Source organism: Rhineura floridana, chromosome 1, assembly GCF_030035675.1.
Source record: "Rhineura floridana isolate rRhiFlo1 chromosome 1, rRhiFlo1.hap2, whole genome shotgun sequence".
In the NCBI taxonomy this organism is placed as follows: Eukaryota; Metazoa; Chordata; class Lepidosauria; order Squamata; family Rhineuridae; genus Rhineura; species Rhineura floridana.
The window spans coordinates 240,331,614-240,349,879 of record NC_084480.1 but is presented as its reverse complement, the minus strand read 5'-3'; the positions used below and the strand labels follow the sequence as shown (position 1 = coordinate 240,349,879).

Genomic DNA, 18,266 nt, shown 5'->3' with positions numbered 1-18,266 from the left:
CTCAAGTGGAAACATATAAGGTAAGGCAGTCCCGCAAGTAAACTGATCCTGAGCTGTTAAGGGCTTAATATACCAATAGTAACACCTTGAACTTGGCCCGGTAACAAATCTGCAACTAGTGCAGATCCTGGAGCAGAGGTGTTATATGCTGACAGGGTCTCTTGTCAGCAATCTGGCTGCAGCATTCTGCACTAACTGCAGTTTCTGGGTCAAGTGCAAGGGAAGCCTCACATAGATTGCATTGCAATAATCCTGTCTTGAAGTCACCACTGCTTGAACTACTGTGGTACAAGGCACTTCCTGGGCCTCCAGTGACAGAGCTGGATCCAGAAGCACCCCCAGACTCCCCCTTCAGGGGAGTGCAACCCTGTCCAGGGCAGGGAATCGACCAATTTCTCAGACATGGGAACCACTCACCCACAGTGCCTCCATCTTGTCAGGATTCAAGCTCAGCTTATTTTCCTTTATCCATCCCATCATTGCATCCAGGCATTAGTCCAGGGTCCACACAGCCCCATGATTTGGATGTTATGGAGAAATAGAGTCTCATACGCATATTGATGATACCTTGACCCAAAATTACTAATTACTACTTCCAGTGGCTTCATATAGATACTCAATAGCATTGGGGATAAGATGCGATGGTACCCTGTGGCACACCACTGCACAACTGCCAGAGGGCCAAATGACAATCATCCAATGCTACTCTCTGGACTCATTCCTATAGGAAAGACTGGATAACACTGTGCTCCCAATTCCCATTCCACAGAACTGGTCAATGAGGATACCATGGTCAATGGTACAGAAAGCAGGAGTTCTCTGTAAAGGTCATCCTTCAGGGCAGCCAAGGCTGATTCAGTCCCATGGCCAGGCCTGAACCCATATTGGAATGGATCTAAATAATCTGTGTCATCCAAGAATGCTTGCAGCTATTCCACCACTACTGTCTCTACCACCTTCTCCAAGAAGAGGGTATTTGCAACTGATCAATTGTTATTCCAATCCAAGGGGTCCAAAGTCCATTTCTTTAGGAGTGGCCTCACCGCCACCTCTTTCAAGGCAGCAGGGACCACCTCCTCACACAATGAAGTGTTAACCACACTCTGGACCTAAGCAGTCTAACCCCCTCTGCTAAATTTAATAAACAAGAAGGGACAGGGTCAAAAGAGCATTTGATCAGATGTAGCTGTCAGTACTGAATTGTGACCTTCATACACAATATATTTTGGAAGCCTTGTAAATTCTTGCTGCTTGGGCTGGCTTTTGGAGACAAAGATGAACCATTGAAATTGTCTGAGAGTTGTGATTTAATATATGTAATTTTAATAGATTATTTTGTTTTTAGTATCTATTAACTGAGATGAGCAGGGAATGAGATGAGATGGGCAGGGAGTACAACATGCCTCCAATATTTGCTTCTCTGGCCCCCAAATGACAGAACTGAATCCAGAACCCAGTTCTGTTACCAGTCAGATACTCAGCACAGCTTGCAAGGCAGGCCAGCAATGACTACGGTAGAAATACGAGAGGTAAATATGCCAAAGAGATAACTGATTAGCCTCAGTCTGGATAGGTTAACATATGAGATGAGACCAAAGACCTATCTAGTTCAGCATTCTTTTCCCCATAGTGGTCAACCAGATGTCTGTGGAAACTCCACAAGCACTCTCTCATTAATGTTCCTCAGCTAGTTATTCAAAGGTACGCTGAGTCAAGGATACTTTATAAGATGACCCTTCTATTTAGTTCAACAAAGAGTAGACTATGAGCAAGAAGCTCGGAGCTAGCTTACACTTGGTCTTTATAGTTAGCTAGAGACCAACCATCAATAAACTTTCAAGGCTGCTCCAAGATGCAGAATATATTACATTCTGAGCCACTGAATTTAGCACAAGAGGCCTTAAGGCCAACAGGTGAGCATATGGTTAGCCATACCTTTACCTTGCATACTTTATAAGCCATAAAAATGCATATGTATTGTTGTCACGGTTCTGGAACAATGTGTCCTAAGACTTTAAGGTGGACAGGTCACAGGACTGTATGTATATATCCAGTCACCAGTGTTTGTTACAGCCAATGTAGCAAAGTGATTAGAGGACTATGACCTAGAAGACCAGGGTTCAAATCTCCACTCAGCCATGAAGGTCACTGCCTAACCTTCCTCATAGGGTTGTTGTGAAGATAAAATGAAGAGGGAGTCAGAAACCTGTATGCCACCTTGAGCAAAGGTGGGATATAAATAAATAAATAATCAACCAACCAACCTGTGGCCAGAATATGTAGACACAAACAGAGATAACATTCCACTTCTGAATAAATGTAGTAAAAAGTTTGTAAATTACTGAACAGGTATCTGCTACAGAAAGCATGGCACACTGTTGGCATGGTCAAAACCAGACACCAAGTAATAAACTGTTACTTGGCTTGGGAGTAGGATATTTCACAGAGTGCTGTATGCCACATGAGCCAGCCCATCAGTTGTGGCCAAGTTTGGAGATTCTGCTCTTTGTTCTGCTGCTAAGAGAGGTATGACTGGTGGGGGACGTGGGACAAGTCCTTGTCGGTGGAGGTACCCAAGTGATGACATTCACTCCCAATGTTGTACTTGACTCCCTCTGATGGGGTTTTGGTGTGCTTTTTCAACATTTTATTCTTCAGGCTTTTAGTGCATTTAAATCTTGATAGCTATTGATTTATTTTTATTTGCTTTTTCTCTGGCTTCTCTGGGCTGAAAAACCATATAAGAATGTTTTTATGGCTACAAATAAATAAATACTGACAGTTGGTACATCATTCCACCAGTTGCAGTAAAATATATACTTTTTTGTTTTAATTGTACCAGCATCTTAAATGGTTCGCAGGCAAAACATATCTAGTGATGGCTACAAATATTAAAACTGTGTAATCTGCATATATTTCACATGACCTGTGGTCCTTATCACATTTCCTGATAGTGCTATAGTGATGTTTTCTTGCCCAAGGAAGATAAAGAATTTACAAAAGCAAATGCCACCTGCAAAGCTCAAAAACAATAAATCAGATCCTACTGCTCAGTCTTTTCTAGCAAGAGGTTTTGGAGTATGAATGAATTTCAAAATTGGATAGGACAAAAGTGTGTGTGATGCTGCAAGGGAATATTTGGAAGATACACTCAATCACAGTAACTGCCAAATTGTACTTCTCCCTGTTGCCCACATCTGTTGTTCTTTTTCCCTTTTATGTTTATTTTGTGCTTCTCTATTCCCAGTTCAGTCATCCATCCTCAATTGCTTCTGTCCACCACTGTTTCTATCACTTGTGTTTTCCCTTTGTTTTGGCTTCAATCTGAATACCGACTTTCTCTTCTGTCTTTCACCTGCTCACTTGCCTTTGATAAAATAGGTCCCTTTATCTCAGTCTTGCCATTATAAACTGTAATCAGAAAAAAAATATTTAAAAAAATGAATAGGAAGATGGAGAATTCCCAAGAGAGTAAATTATTCAAAAAGGATACAGGAGACAGAAATGAGAGGTGTTTTCACTTAAAATTTTCCTGAGATTTGTGTTAAACCAGAGTTGTCCTGTTGTGAACTGAGTTTTCAAGGAAATGCAAGCTGAAAAAATTGAAAACCTACAGCATCTACTAGGAAAAGGGTTAAAGGGATAGCATGCACAATAATTTGACAGAGACCCTTGCCTCCCTTGAGAGGAAGGGAGGGGTATAAGCAATACTAAATAAATTTGTTTACATGGAATATTTTTAACTTGATTTGGATATAACCTTTGGGTCTCTGCATATCCAGCTTCATTTTTCAATAAGGGGTGACAATTAAGGATGGAAAGATTGTCAATTTCAGTTCTCTCAGTTTCTGATTTTTTAAAATCTTAAATTCAGTTCACATTTCTGCAGCAATCTGAGAATTTATTTTAAAAATCCTCATGAAAATTCTTCAGCATTTTAGTGTAAATGTCTCATAATAAACACATCTTTGTAGGCAGTTTTGACTAATGTACACATTTTTGAAAGCAATTTCTTGCAAAGGCATTTTGTATGTTATTTTCACTCATATATTCATTCTTATGCACACTTTCTCCCAACACATGCATTTTTGTAAACATTGTTTGGTTGGTGAACTGCACTGGAGAATTGCAATGTGCAAAATTCAAAAGATGGCTATGTTTTGGTTCTCATATTGTTTTGAAAAGTGGGAATTTGATAGATTCAGCTTGAAATGCAAACTGAATCAAATTTCTCACCCATCCCTAGTGACAGTATATTAACAGAAGCTTTAGAGTGGTAAAGTATTTTTCAGCACAATCCTATACATTTTTACTCAGACATAGGTTTCACTGTCTTCAATTGGGCTTACTCCCAGGTAAGCATGTTTAGAATTGCAACCTTTATGGTTACAAAAAGAAACACTGAGTTCTTCATTAAGCAAAGCTGCATAATGGGATACTTTTTTTTGCTTTGATGTGCTGTAGAAGAAAAAAATAGAAACGGACTGCCTTTAAGTCAATCCTGACTTACGGCAACCCTATGGTAAGTGGTATTCAGAGGGAGTTTACCATTGCCTCCCTCTGAGGCTAGTCCTCCCCAGCTGTCTAGGGCCTGCTGAGTTTGCCACAGCTGCACAAGCCAGCCCCTTCCTTGTCCACAACTGCCAGCTGGGGGGCAACTGAGCTCCTTGGGACTATGCAGCTTGCCCTCAGCTGCACACGTGGCAGGGCAGGTAATCCTTGAGCCACTCACTGTGGGGGTGATCTTTACCTGGTCCTTGACGGCCAGGAGACACGAGCGGGGATTTGAACTCACAGACTCTGGACTCCCAGCCAGGCTTTTCTCCACACTGTGCTATACCAGCTGTCAAGGAGCTAAAGGAAGCATGGCGGGACAATGTACTCTTTTCATTCTTTCAATGTAAAGGATATCAGAAGACGCTCACACTTTGATCTTTCCATCATAGAGAATACTCTGTAAGATTGTATCAAATCTGTCAGTGGAAAGAATTTTAGAGAACATTTATGTAGTAGCAGCTGGTGTTAGGGATGGGACCCAATGGCCAGTGGTGCTTTGAAAGCATTCCGTCATCCTAATAGGCAGTAATGATTTGTGTTTGTTCTTTGTCTGCTATCTATTGCTTATACTAGTCAATTCCCCCCAAATATAAATAATAATACTGATATTTTGAATGAAACTATCAATAATATTTTGAAAGAAAGCCTATAAATATTTTGAAAGGAAGGTGGCTTCATGACGTCCTCCTCCACTATTATAGGCTTGGCATGCTTCCTCCCTGCTTGGAGCTTGGATTATTTGAGTGGGGTGGTGGTAGCAGAGAGTGAGAAAGAACTGTACTGTTGTGCTGTACTGTGACTAAAATCAATAAAAGTTCAGAACAAACAGGATTGATCCACAAAGATGGAGAATATGCGGACTACTGAAAATCCGAATTCAGCTGAATTCCATCCCTAGCTAGTGCCCAATGGACCTGGTGGGCTGCTAGGAGGTGATAGGTGTGCTGGAAGGGAGAGGTTAAGAGAGCCTGCTTACACCCCTGTTACAATTTACCCAGAGAGTAAAGTCAGCCCACGATCTTCCATCATCCCGGGAGAGCAGAACAATGCTCTGAAACATACTATTACATGAACCCCAAACAACCTAGGCATGTGGGGATGTCTGAATACCCTGAGAGTTTCACAAACATGCACAGACTCAACTACGCAGAAATAGGACAAATGGACAAAGCAGAATTGGGGTGGTGGGGGAGGAGCTCTTTAGCTCAACTATTTGATCCTAAGCCATCTACTTACAAATAGACTTTTGGTCTCCTCATGTGTGTATAAGGATGGTCAGTTGTAGGCTTTCGTTATGGTGGGTGAGGGACAAAGAAACTGGTTTCTCCAGTCTCTTTTTAAGGGCTTCTTGCCCACTTTGTCCTTGACTGGCAGCTGTCACCTGACAGCCGATCAGGTAGCCATTTAATACCTTTTGTATCTGAAGGGGAAGGAGACAGATTCTCTCCCCCCCCCGCCATGGAGGAAGATGGCTACTACAGCTGATGAAAATGGTCACCAGATTACTCCATTTCCCTGCTACACAAGCTAAGTTTGTATTTGCAGATTTGGATATTTGGTGGGCGATACGTGTTGGGCTGAGTTAGCCAAAATGGAGGGCATAAGACCAAGCTTTTCTGCAAAAGTTGTTCTGGTTTTCTACCCATCCTCTTCCCTTGCAAAGATACTGTGAACACTTAAGCATTGCAGTTTTACAAATAATTAGCACCTCATTAAACTGAAAAGTGTCTTATATTGGTTCATGTTGAAGGTGTGTGAATTGCAACTTCAATTTGGGTGGTTTGCATTCCAGAGGAGAGATAGAGAGATAGTCCTCCAAGATGGCTAAGCTGTCACTTTACCTGTTTACGGCCTCCACCTGTTCTGGTTCTCCCCTTATCTTCCTCCTTTGTGAGGAAACAGAGGACACTTAAATATTTCAGTTTTATCAATACTTAGCATCTAAATGTCTTACCTTGCTTCAGAAAGGGTCCCTGCTGTCACAATTTCCATTGTAGGTTCATGTCATAATAATTGTACATGACGCAGAAGAAAGCCCTGCTAAATTCCATGGGATTGGTCCCTGATAGTATGGGTTGCAGTCAGAATTAGTTAGTCTTAAAGGTGCCATAGAGGACTGCTAACCAGGGACCCTATACATTTCCAGATCTATGGGAAAATCTTATTCAACTCTCCCAGCTTAATCAGGAATTGGCTCTAAAGTAGGGGGAGGGGGAGGGTATTAAAGTTAAATTGATGTATTTTTGTATCATTATATTATTCATGTTAAATTACTATAAAATCAATAAAAAACAACTTAAAAAAAAAAACTCTCCCAGCTTATTCATTTCTACCTCTTTTTTCCAGAATGTGGAATAAGGTGGAAGGATATTCTGTGGACCAGGACTGGGGAGTCAAGAGTTAAAATCGTCCATAAAACTTACTGCGTGAGCTTGGCCAGTTACTGTCTCTCAGCCTAGCCTTTGTCACAAGGTTGCTGTGAGGATAACATAGGACAGCCTTTCCCAAAAGTTCGGTCCCCAGATGTTGGTGACCATTGGCCACACTGTCTGGGGCTGATAGGAGTTATAGTCCAGCAGCATTTGGAGACCCAAAAGTTGCAAAAAGGTGACACAGGGAAAAGGAGACGGATGAATGCCATCTTGTGCTCCATGGAGGAAGATATGTGTAATACTGATAAATAAGGAATAATCAAAATAAAAAGCCCATCTACAGCCTGCCTGCCCTCAGTTTTAAATTGGGGGAGGGGTGCAGATTTAGAATAATAAAAAGTCCAACCTAAAAATAAAAGAAAAAAGAATCAGGAACATAACCAGGATATTCAGGGCTACAAACACTGGACTTTATGTGTGGGTCCTTGGCAAATCCAACAAGTGGCTGTCTGCTGGGTCAAGGTTGCCTGGGTGGGACGGGCAGGCAGGGTGCAATCCATGCTTTCATACTAGATAAAGGCTCTGCACACTGAGTTCTCATGTGAAGCATCCTAGTTTTGTAATAGCATTTTAAATTGTATAGGCTTTTCATCCTCACAAGAACCCTGTAAAGTAGATAATAGTGCAATTTAACAAAAACAACAGAAAGAACAGTACTAGTTCTTTAAGACTAACAACTTTATTATGGCATAAGATGTCTTGGGCTAGAGTCCACTTCACCAGACACATCATTTTTGATAATCTATGAAAGCTTATGGAGTAATATATTTGCTAGCCTCTACAATTCTACTGGAATCATTTCCGGTTTCATTTCTGCAGTAAGCCATGGCCATCCCTTTGATTTAAAGGACACCAAACTAATGTACCCAACACCACACAATGAGCCAATGACAGAGAAGAAGATCTTAAAGTTAGGTTTCCTGAGCCCTTGGTGTGCTTGTTTTTAAAGGCATAAAGACAAGGAGGCTCTTACCAATTGGCTTACTGAGAAGGAAAATGTGCAGGCAATATTCTACCTAATCAAAGTGTGATACAGCCTAAGTGGTTTAACTGTTAATACTCCTCCTCACAAACCACAGCCTCCTCTCACATACATGAACAGGGGAGACATGATTAGGAAATATGAGCCTCAGAAATAAATGGCATGAGCATGCACAGAGTGCATCTGCCTCGCTAATGAGGAACCTCTGTTTGCATTCAATATGGTGATTCCACAACAACTATCCTCTGTATAAACAATACATGTTATAATCACCTCAGTAGAAGAGCCTGCTGGATGAGTCCAAAGGTCCATCTAGTCCAGCATGGTGTTCCCACAGTAGCCAACCAACCACACACACAACATTTAAAACAACAAAGAAAAACAGGAATTCAAGAAAGAAGAGAGCCAATGTGGTGTACTGTTTAGAGTGTCAGACAGGGACCTGGGAGAACAGGGTTCAAATCCTAACTCAGACATGAAGCTCACTGGGTGACCTTGGGCCAGTCACTGTCTCTCAGCCTAGCCTACCTCACATGATTGTTGTGAGGATAAAATTGGGAAGAGGAAGAACTATGTTTGTAAACCACCTTGAGCTCATTGGAGGAAAGATGAGATATAAATGCAATAATAAATAAACTCCATGTTTCTCAAACCTAAAGTCACACACACAATTATGCCTGCAGTTCCAAACTTAAATACAGTACAGAGGCATACAGAGCTCTTTTAAACATAAAAAAACAAGAATGAAAAAACCCCATGCCTAAAGCCTCTCAAGCCTAAAGTCACACACACATTTATAGTATCTAAAGAGAAAAAACACCTACAGTTCCAACAATACACAAGTGCTGGAAATTGCAACACACACAGAACCCACCCATTGCAAATGATTAAGTAAAAATAGATATTTACTATATAGACTCACTTTCTCTTAACAAATATTAATCAAAACTAAAGTGCTCAAAGTAGCAACCACACCTTTCTCTTGGCTAACCTAACTATAAAGCATGTGCTTTGAGCTGTTTGAATGTGCAGCCTTCAAGGAAACAGCTCTGATCATGCTCAGAAGGCAGTGGGGATTGGTCTTCAAGGGGCCCTACCTGGTTTCATACAAAGACTGGGATTGCCCTCATAACAACAGGAGGGAGAGGGAACCTTCACAATAGGAGCTGAAAAGCTGGCCGTCCTAATACTCAAATTTCATATGGTTTTTCTGTCCAGAGATACATGGGAGGGACCTTTCTGCCATAGCTAAATTTTGGATTAGGATTGGCTGAGCAGTGCAGAAATCTGATTTGCCAGAGAATAATATATTGACATAAATGTCTGCAGAGTTTCTCTGAATTCAAATAGCATGTGTGGTACAGGAGAGATTGTGTGTTTTTTAGGTGTACGAGAAGGAATTGGCTTTTGCTGTTAATATGGATGCTTTTTAGGAAATTATGTGTATAATATGGGAATGCATGTTTCCATTCATCTTTGTTTATAAAGTTATAGGCTTAATTAACCTGCTTGAATCACCTGGTCTGGCTGATCACATGATCTTGCCTGGGGGCACAACTATCAAGGCAGTGTGTCCACCACTGACTATGTGTGGAACGTCTGACCATTCATGACTTCCTGTGACCTGCTGGAATGGGGCATATGATTAATAAGGCAAATTTTATAAAGGAATAGCTATTCTGGAGTTCTCTAGAACAAGGTGCGTTATGTTAAAGTGCCTTGGAGAGACAGGCAGAAGTTTACTGAGCTTCAAGGAACAAAGGCTGCTCCATGAGAGTAAGAACAGAACAGAACAGACTACTTTATTGCAAGCTTAGCCATAGGCCATGTGCAACCAAACATACATATACATACATATATACACAAAACCTCTATTTGGTTTAGACAGGTAAACAAATCTAAAAATAAGGAAGATCTTTTCAAGATATGATTCGTTTCACAAAGGCATCTCAGTTTTTGTGCAGCCAATGCAAAATTGGCGACTGCGCGGGTCACTGAATCGAAATTATCCATTAAAAGGTCGATTACCTTCTCACTATCTGAACTATGTACTAAAATATCTAAAAACGGAGATAAAAATTTCCTCCTGGGATTGTCGTAGAGTGGACAATGGAGTAAGTAGTGAACGATCTCCTCAGTTGCATCGCAGCCGTAGATACAGAGACACTGAGTCACTGGTATGCCACGATAACGGCCATCAAGATAGGCTGTGGGCATTACTTGGTACCGTAATGCAGTAAAAGCTTTTCTGATTGGCGCTCTATCAAGTACTTCTAGGTACTTTGCTGCCATATGATTCAGTTTAATATATGGGAACCAGGTTGAGAACGGGGCCAACACTATGGACGCACGGTCCTGAGCAGCATCATAATCATAAACCCAGTTGGTAAGTGCTGCTTTGCTTAGTTCCAATATTTTAGCTGGGGAAAGATCATATTTGGAGAATAGTGACTGGCATTCCATGGCCCACCCTTCCCGCAGCATTTGATCATACCAACATTTCTTAACCAAAGTTGAATCTTCGCTGTTCAAGATTCGGATCCAATATCGTAAGTAAGTTAGATCAATTCGTGCCGTGACTGAGGGTAATCCCAACTCGGCTCTAAGATGTGCTGACGGAGTCCCCGGGGGAAGACCTAGCACCAACCTCATAAAATTCTGAATTGACTCCAATTTAGTTCCTGCTGCCAATCCCCATAATTCTGCACCATATAAAATTTTGGGGAGAAATTTAGTTGTTAAAATTTTTATCATTGGCGTAACAAGTTGACCCCCTTTGGTAAAGAAAAACCTTTTTGCTAAGCCTAGGGCGCGTGTTCCAGCTAAGGTCACTGCTTTTAGCTGAGGGGTCCAGGATAGGTTGTTAGACAAAAAAATACCCAGGTATTTAAAAGAAGATACCTGGTCAATAGGGATCCCATGTAGTGACCAATTATTCTTTACTTTCCTGGCTTTACCACATACCATAATTTTGGTTTTAGTATGGTTGATCTTAAGTTTCTGCGACTGACAATACTCCTCCAATTTGTGGAGCATGAGTCCAATTTTCGTTAGAGAGCATAGAACAACATCATCTGCATATAGCAGAATAGAAATTTTTACCGCGCCAATAGGAGGAAAAAAAGAAGGAGATGATAATGTATTGACTAAATCATTTATAAAAAAATTAAAAAGAAAGGGAGCCAATAAGCACCCTTGCTTGACTCCTTTGTACACTGGGATTTTAGCAGACAGGGTACCTTTATTTCCTAGACGGACTTGGATGGCATTAGTTTGATATAAAGCTCTAATCAACCAGAGCAATCTTCGATCTATGTTTGTCAAAGCCAATTTTTGCCACAGCAGCTCTCTGTCAACAGAATCAAAAGCCGCTGAAAAATCTACAAAGGCCATATATAACGATGAGAAGACTTTGGATTTAGTTTTCCTTATTAAATGATGGTGTATAAATGCCTGGTCGATTGTGCATTTTTTGGGTCTGAACCCAGCTTGTTCATCATGTATTATTGACTCTATCTCATCCCACTCCTTTAATTTGTTCAGCAACAAATGACTATACAGCTTCAACGATACGTTTAACAAGCTTATGGGTCGATAGTTTGCTGGCTTAGTAGGGTCTCCTGATTTAAATATTGGGACCACTATGCTGGTTAACCAGCCTTGTGGAATCACTCCAGTATTGTTTATGTAAGTAAAAAGAGTGGCAAGAAGAGGCGCCCACCAAGATGTATTTTGAATAAAAAAGTCAGGAGGGAGCAAATCCTCTCCGGGGGCTTTTCCTGCTCTCAGGGAAGACACTAACCCCATGAGAGTAAGATTCTCCTGACAGCCTGGTGACTCTAGGGACTGTTTAGGCTAGGGCAAGGGAATTGCATTTATCCAATTTTATTTTGGTTTTGCTCCAAAGGGGAACATACTGATTTTCTGTAACTTGTCCAAAAGGATATTCTGGGTTTCTTGTAATTTTTTTGCAGTGCATGTGGTGGCATTTTTCTGTATTATATATCTTTCCACAAGTCTCATAACTTTGCTTCTGTTTTAGTAAACCCCTTGTTTATAAACCTGCTGTGGTCTTTCTCCTTTTTCACCACTCACTCCTGAAGTCATTATTTCATGCTACCTCAAGAGGCTTTGGGGAGATGCACAGGTTTTGATTACTATTGTCATTATTAGGCTGATTAATAAGGGGCAGCCTATAATCAAATCAAGCACCCCCACCCCTTATTTGGTGGCAGCATATCCTTAAAGGAGGGAAGGGCGGGCACTCTGTTGTGGCCAGATCTCCCTTCTCCAGGCAGCCAGGGTGGCTGGATATAGCTGTCACCACAGGGTGGAGGGGAGAGGGTAGGGTTTTTTAAAAAAAATGCTTGACATTTTGCTCGGGAGGGCTGTGCTCCACTAGCCCTTGAGGAACTGCCTCTACTGCATTTACACTAACAGAACAGTGATAGTTCTATTCATCCCAGAACTGGGCCATAAGCATCTAAGAATTTTGCAGCAACAAGTGTGTGATTTGCAAAAAATGTTGCAGTGTGTAATATTCCTGTTCAGGAGCCAGCTCACTAGCCACACTATCTTCCAGGATACTCCATTGCATTCCCCTCCACCTGATTTTCTATGTCCACCCTCTCAAAGGTCAGCATTCCATGGCTACTGGACATTCTTAGGCCTCATTTATCTGCGTTTTTTGGGGAAAACCCTTTGTTCTCTCCCCCATAGGTTTTCTTTTTTACTTCTGGAAAACATGGGCATACCCTCAAATCTACTGATATATCCCTCTTGTGGATGGATTTTTCTCAATTAATGTAGAAAAATATAATATTTAATGACTGAGTGTCAACTCATCTGTCATATAATCTAAATGTATTTGACAAATCAAAGTCAGATCCTATGTGCCTTTATCTGCATCTTGCAAGACATTTTACTGCATGCAAATACAGCAGTTTTCAACTGAGAACACTTCATTCCTTATCTTCTCATGTGTAAATCTGCTTTCTGCCTGATCAAGACTATAAGTACCTTTTAAATAAGCTCCTATTATTTTCAGTGGAATGACTTGCTTTTGGGCAATCCTTATATCCCTTCAATGGACATTTGCTGTTGATACAAAAAGCAATACAGAAAAAAATGACAGCCCAAAGTATGAAACTCATTTAACTTTCATGCCTCCCCCTCGTCATTATAAAGTGAAGACCAGGCAGACTTTCAATCAAAAGTACTGTGGATGAATCCATACCACCTCCACCTCCTAGCTATAAAAAGCAGTACATACACAAGAGAAGATAAGCAAACTGACAAACATGAGTTGATGGCTCATTCCATTCCAGAAAACACCCACTCACTATGACCATTTTACCACATATGAAATAATCATCTGCTATCACAAAACAGTATTGGAAACAAAAGAACTTGCACAGTAATATTGTTTTAACCTATTCATTGCAATCAATTGTCCACTTCTAATGTTATGAGTGGTTAGGGTGGAGACAATAGGAGATCAATAGGAGACAAAGGTCAGAGGTTATAGTGAAACCATTCTGTTAACTCTTGTGGAAGTTTTGGACAGTGATTGCTTTATTTGCTTTTTCTTTTGACTGGATGGTACTAGAGTAGACTAGAAGCAGACAAAAAATCTTCCTCTGCTGTTCAAATACAACTTTAAAAAAAACCCAAAGAATTGCTTCAAATTCCTGAAAAGCTTGATGTTGTTACATGCCATGACTACTATATTCGTTTGAAATGTATTGCTGACAATATGAATGCAATACCTCAGGAATGGTGAGAGTCACGAGGAATAAAATAAGCACACATTTTATTTCTCACAGGTTTGAAATGAATGAAAAGTTAAGCAGGAAGGGGATGTGTGTTTTGGGAGAAAAGAGATATAAAATAGATAAGGCAGGTTGCATTCACCCACCTTCTGTTACCATAGCTCATCCTTTGTCAACCTGGTACCCTCTGAACATTTTGGACTAAAACTCCCAACAGCCCCAGCAAGCTGCTTGGTGGGGCTGATGGGAATTGTAGTCCAAAATATCTGGAGGGCATCGGGTTGGTGAAGAATGGTAAAACCATATAAGTACATTTAAAATTTACATACATTTTGGTTGATTAATATTTTTTCAATAATAAGGTGCATTTTAGGGTTCTTTACCTTGTTTGCCAAATCAACTGCTGTAAGAGGCAAGCAATTTTTGGAGGCAATATCCAACCATATCATCTGAGGAAATCAGCATGGCTGCTTAAGCGGTCACCATTCCTCTGAACCTCCTAGGATCCTTTTCAAGATTCAACTTGCATTTTGGGAATGTGAATATGGCTTTGAAACTACCCTGACAGACATATCAGCCTGTTTTCTGCTGCAGAGTCTGCCCAGTATTCTTCGCAGCACATTCCTCTCAAGATCACAGGCAAACAGGGAAATGCAAAGGCTGCAGGGTGAACAAGGCCATCCCATCTCCAGGAAACAAAGCAGGAGGCAGAAGAGACCAAAGAGGTTGGCCACAACTGTAGTGAGCAAGCGTTTAAAGGGAGTCCAGAGGAAGTGGTGAGGGGAGAAAGAAATAGGGAAAGAGAAGAGGGGAGGCTGCCAAGTGACAATGAGAGAAAGACTAGGAGCCAGGGCTCAGACTGGAAAGCCAGCCAGCCAGACTTTGAGCAGAAAGAAAATAAACTAAACTGGCATTGGTTGAGGAGGAGAAATAGCAACTAAGATCCTCGATTTTGATATTTTAAAATCTCTAAAAAGTTAATATTATCCAAACCTCACAATTCTACACTATATAGAATTTGAGCATCCATCTTGTCAGCATAGATCTTGATTGTGAGGACTGCTATGTTTCCTCCCTGTTCCTAGAAAAATTCAGGACAGCCTGTACCAGAAAATAACACATTTTATTGCTAATTTGTGCCCTTTTCAGGACACACATTGATTTAAATAATACTGAAGTATTTGAAAAACAACCATGGTCCACTTTGGCCTCTTGCCAACCTTTGCCTTGATAACTTTGGTTTGATTATAATTTACTGTGAGAAGCTATTGGGGGCAAAAATGCCTCAAATCTTTTAAAAAGGTGTTTGTTAAGGGAGACTAGGACCATGTAACTAAGATCTAGTGCCTGAGTTTGCTTTTTTCCTTCTCCTTCCCAATCCCCGTTCCTTTTGTATCTTTTAGATTGTAAGCCTGAGGGTAGGGGCCTTTACAAAATATATTGTTACTTGTCTAAAAAGCAAAACTCTTTGTATCCCCAAAAGATTATGCGGTAATTACCTAGTATTTCTATTACCTTAAAAAAAGGGGGGGTTGACCCAGGACCAAAGTTTCCTCTAAGCCCTATATGTACAGTGACAGGAAAGGGGAAAAAGCTTCCTCTCTACTGTTAAAGCCTTTCTCCTTGCAGTGATGCAGAAACATAATAAAATTATTCCAGAATACCTATGGGAAAGCCTGAAGGCAGGCCTCTCTTTGATATGTCTAATGCTGCAAATGATTGTTTAAAGATCTTTCCATTCCAAGCACAGAGACCCTACAGTGTAGCCTGCTTTAGGAGATGAGCATTAAAGTCCTCAAAATATGCCTTCATGCCAGTATGCTTCACGCCTTCATGCCAGTATGCTTCCAGACAGTAGCTATTTTGCAGGTGAGATTCAATTGCATACCAGCAAATTCATGTTATATAATGAAAGTGAATTTGGCACTCTTGTACATCAAAGATGCTCCCCACCTCTATGGACTTCTTGGAGTAAGAAAAGTGATGTACAATTTCCTGATTCAGTGTGGTATAAACTCTGCAAAAAACTCCAGAATGACATGTTCAATAAACTGTGGACTTTGTATAACTTCCCTGCAAACTTTGTGCACACAAATCAGAATGAGTACTCAAGCAACCTGGTAGGAACCCCACTTGCCTATATTCTTGACATTGGATCTTGTTTTCATTTGTGCTTGGCATATTAATCTCTTGAACTGTTTGGCCTTTTGGTCACACATTGTAAACCCTCCCCCCTGCTCTCAGGGATTAGAGGCTTTGTGGACACCAGGAGACGTTCTTAAGGGTGCCACATTGGTGACCCCAGGATAGGAACCAAACTGATCAGCAAGTGGGTACATGGAAAGAAGCAGTTCTGGGAACAGCAGCAGCAGATAATTGAAACCAATGGCAGCAACCATTTTTAAATCATTACATCATAATGTTGCATTCAGATTCCTCTCTTGTGGTGTTTTTTTTCTTTTGTGAGGCAAGCTCTGTTTCCCAGCAACCCTGCCTTTGTTTCTGTTATGAGACACATGTATTGGACTCTAAATCTAGCACCGCTGTACTTTTTCTCATCACCTCTCACCCCCCTCTTAAGGCAGATTTTCCAGGTTGATAATTAATAATAATAATAATAATAATAATAATAATAATTCCCCAGATGTCAAGTATGCCCAAGTGGCTTCTGATAGAAACAGGAAGAAGAGGATACTTCCAAGTTCAGTTCTCTGGAAAAGGTTGTACAAAATGTGCAGATTCACAAAAACAGACTCATTGCTCAATTCAGCTAGACCAGGAGTAGGGAATCTGTGGCACTCCAGATGTTTCTGGACCACTACTCCTACCATCCCCAACCATTTGCCATTCTGGCTAGGGCTGAAGCCACACAATCCCTACTTTTGATTCTAGACTTACCTTAAAGCTGTTCACTTAAAACATGTGCCTTTGAGGAGCCATGTGAATTGCTTGTTAAAGATGTACAGCACGAAGTCAGACAGAATGAGAACTAAATTACCATGAGAGCCTGATTTAACCCTGAAGCATGCAGTCAGTGGATATATGAAGGGCAGAGGAAGGAGTGATTGCCTGAAATGTGAGAGAAAAAGATGTGGGATGGTTAGGCCAGACGCAATTATGTCCACCTGAAATTATGTTCACTGAAGCGACTACAGAGCCAGTGTGGTGTAGTAGTTAAGATTGTTGGATTAAACCTGGGAGACCAGGGTTCAAATCCCCACACAGCCGTGAAACTCACTGGGTGACCTTGGGCTAGTCACTGTCTCTCAGCTTCAGAGGAAGGCAATGGTAAACCACCTCTGAATACCACTTACCATGAAAACCCTATTCATAGGGTCACCATAAGTCGGAATCAACTCGAAGGCAGGCCATTTCCATTTTTTCGAAGCTACTAGAAAGCTGTTGAGAGGGCTGGGGACAGCCCAAAAAAGCATGGATGCTCTGCAGTGCAAAGGTACTTCTAAGAAGCTACAGAGACAGCCATCCTCAGGGCAAATGAAGCCTTATCATTAGCAAAGGCCCAAACAGAAATAAGTACCACAGAGGGATGCAGAAACAGCAAGCCTGATATATAAATATGGCACCATTACAGCCATAGCATAAATTTGGTGTATAATTTTTTTTCCAGAGTACTTAGAAACTTTGTTGTTGTTGTTGTTATGTGCCTCTAAGTCGACTACGACTACTGGCGACCCTATGAATCAGTGACCTCCAAGAGCATCTGTCATGAACCACCCTGTTCAGATCTTGTAAGTTCAGGTCTCTGGCTTCCTTTATGGAATCAATCCATCTCTTGTTTGGCCCTCTTTTTCTACTTCCTTCTGTTTTTCCCAGCATTATTTTCTTTTCTAGTGAATCATGTCTTCTCATGATGTGTCCAAAGTATGATAACCTCAGTTTCATCATTTTAGCTTCTAGTGATAGTTCTGGTTTAATTTGTTCTAACACCCAATTATTTGTCTTTTTTGCAGTCCATGGTATCTGCAAAGCTCTTCTCCAACCCCATATTTCAAATGTGTTGATTTTTTTCTTATCAGCTTTTTTACTGTCCAACTTTCACATCCATACATAGAGATCGGAAATACCACGGTCTGAATGATCCTGACTTTAGTGTTCAGTGATACATCTTTACATTTGAGGACCTTTTCTAGTTCTCTCACAGCTGCCCTCCCCAGTCCTAGCCTTCTTCTGATTTCTTGACTATTGTCTCCATTTTGGTTAATGACTGTGCCAAGATATTGATAATCCTTGACAAGTTCAATGTCCTCATTGTCAACTGTAAAATTGCATAAATCTTCTGTTGTCATTACTTTAGTATTTTTCACGTTCAGCTGTACTCCTGCTTTTGTGCTTTCCTCTTTAACTTTCATCAGCATTCATTTCAAATCATTACTGGTTTCTGCTAGTAGTATGGTATCGTCTGCATATCTTAAATTATTGATATTTCTCCCTCCAATTTTCACACCTCCTTCTTCTTGGTCCAATCCTGCTTTCCGTATGATATGTTCTGCGTATAGATTAAAT

At 40.8% G+C, this 18,266-nt stretch overlaps 1 long non-coding RNA gene across 5 annotated transcripts in view; it reads right to left on the bottom strand.

The window, feature by feature from the left end:
* The window catches only part of LOC133369956 (uncharacterized), a 99,143-nt gene that overhangs the window by 68,453 nt on the left and 12,424 nt on the right, over window positions 1-18,266 (bottom strand). For 2 of the 5 annotated variants that reach the window (XR_009759037.1, XR_009759039.1), the window contains exon 2: window positions 16,641-16,811. The exons of 1 other annotated variant lie outside the window; for it this stretch is intronic. This is a non-coding gene — a long non-coding RNA (uncharacterized LOC133369956). Of the gene's footprint in view, window positions 1-6,398; window positions 6,444-16,640; window positions 16,812-18,266 lie in introns of all 5 variants that reach the window. 2 more of the 5 variants (XR_009759040.1, XR_009759042.1) reach the window with 2 other exon arrangements.